Here is a 2133-nt window from a genome sequence, read left to right as displayed (position 1 = left end):
CTTGGGAGGGTGGAGGGACAGTGCAGTAGAGGAAGGCCCTCTATGAGGTGGATTGATTCAGTGACTGGGATAATTGGGATGGGAGTGTCAGAGACAGTGCAATTGGCACAGGACAGAGCGGAGTTTAGGGCTGTTGTACATAGGGTCGCTATGAGTTTTGCAAGTGACTCGACGGCACGTAACAACAACAACAACAACAGTAAATAATGAATTTAATTTAGTGGTACATTTATGTTCTTTTTTATGGAATGGGTTATGATAGCGGGATGGAATAGAAAAGACCAAAATAGAATAAATAAAACATAATTCAATAGAAAGATTAATAGAATATTCCTTACCGTTGTTGACTCCACTATGATTCGTAGCGACCGTATGAACAATGAATGGGTATCTTGCATCATTGTTACCTCCTTGAGATGATGACTCTTTTATTGTTGTTAGCTGTCATCAATCAGTCCCTGACCTATGGTGACCAATGAACAATAGATTGAAATCCTACCTAAGCCTATGCCACCTCCACAATGAAGAGCAAGTAGTTATGATCCTTAAGATTTTCACTGGCTAATTTCATTTTTCTTTCCCCCCCCCCTTTTACTGAGTTTATTGTCCACTGAACATAAATTAGGCATGAACATTTTCAGTTCCAGTATGTACATTGCTCACATATTTATATTAAAGGAATTTAAGTATGTAAGGGGGTAAATTTTTTTTAAAAAAACTCTATGCTTTATAAAAATAAAAGTATCATTTTTACCAGAAAAAAGAAACCAAAAAGCTAACAAAACGATATATGAAGGAATTGTAGGGATCACCTTTACACTACTGCTGGTTTGTTCACAAGCTCACAGACGCTCAGGTTATAACGTAATGGGTAAGTCTTCCCCCTAGGACCTCTGACAGCCTCTTAGAGTGTCACAAAATATTCAGGATCACGTGAAACCTCTTGTCTACTTTCAGAACCGTGAACTCCTTTATGTCTGCTTCCACTATGAAATAGCGGCCTTTGGTATCCTTTAGTTCTTCTTCCATAAATCTGTGATAAAGGTTTCTGGCCACAGAAAACGCAGACTTTTCCCGTTGCTGCAAGATCTTATATTTACAGGCTGCTGTCTTGTTACTTTCTTTAATTACATCATTAGTCTGATGAGATAGGTTAAGTGTGATTTCATGTATAAGGGAACACCACTGAACTTGTCCGAAGTTATAAAGGGCATTTCTTTAATGTTCCATTGTTCTTTGTGGGGCTTATTTATGGGTGCAGGTTCCACAGCTTTGACTGGTTCATCAGGTTTAACTTCTGACCCCTGATCAAGGGTCTCGTGTTCTGTTACAGGAGGCAAATGTTTTCTTTGAGATGGTGAGCGTCTTGTAATCTTTTCCAAGATATTCGCAGAGTTTCTTGAGTGCACTTGCTGGTTTGTTCTTGATACTTAATTTTCAATTCCAGTTTATTTAGGAGTTCATTTGCGACTATGATCTCATTTCCAATTTTATTTAATCCAGTTTTCAAGACAGGTTCTTGGCCACAGTTACTTAATAACAAAGTATTTTTAATATTGCTGATCTTTTCATTAATACAAGAACATAACTGTTCCAGGTCCAAGAAAGCCATACCTTAAGCTCCAGGTGGCAAAAAGCATAGAACCACTGCCTAATTTCCAGAAGTCGATTTCCAGGCCTTTCTTCCTCACCTTAGCCTGGAAGCTCTGCTAAAAGCAATTCAATATCTCCACAGGAAGATAAGGTTCATTGACTTGAGGCTTGAGGTTCATAGTCCAGAAATTGAATTTGGATCTTCAGCATGGAATGTAAGAATTCCACCACTAAATTACATTCCTTTTATACTCCCCTATACCCTTTATCCATTTCCAACCTTATTTCTGTGAGGAGTACTTAGTATTATAGGACATGAGACATGGTTCTTATGACAGGTGGATCAATGTTAGTGGAGTTGTTCTTGTACATCTTTCACTCTGAGTCATTTGGATATTCCCGGACCACTATCCTCAACCCTGTATACATTTATCCCCTTTTGTGAAAGAATCACAAACACCGATCCTCACGATCCACTCTTTAGTAAGTAGGGAAGGCACAGATTGAAGACAGAGCCCTTTCTCAGTTAAGGTTAAAGAA

The 2133-nt window shown here is 38.5% G+C and overlaps 1 pseudogene; it reads right to left on the bottom strand.

The window, feature by feature from the left end:
* Positions 1 to 852: 852 nt before the first annotated feature.
* Positions 853 to 1612, bottom strand: LOC102867198 (annotated as a pseudogene).
* Positions 1613 to 2133: the final 521 nt, after the last annotated feature.

Source organism: Elephantulus edwardii, unplaced genomic scaffold, assembly GCF_000299155.1.
Source record: "Elephantulus edwardii isolate Elephantulus edwardi_28Jun2011 unplaced genomic scaffold, EleEdw1.0 scaffold00007, whole genome shotgun sequence".
Classification (NCBI taxonomy): domain Eukaryota; kingdom Metazoa; phylum Chordata; class Mammalia; order Macroscelidea; family Macroscelididae; genus Elephantulus; species Elephantulus edwardii.
Note: the sequence above shows the minus strand (reverse complement) of the source record. Positions and strands in the feature narration are given on the sequence as shown.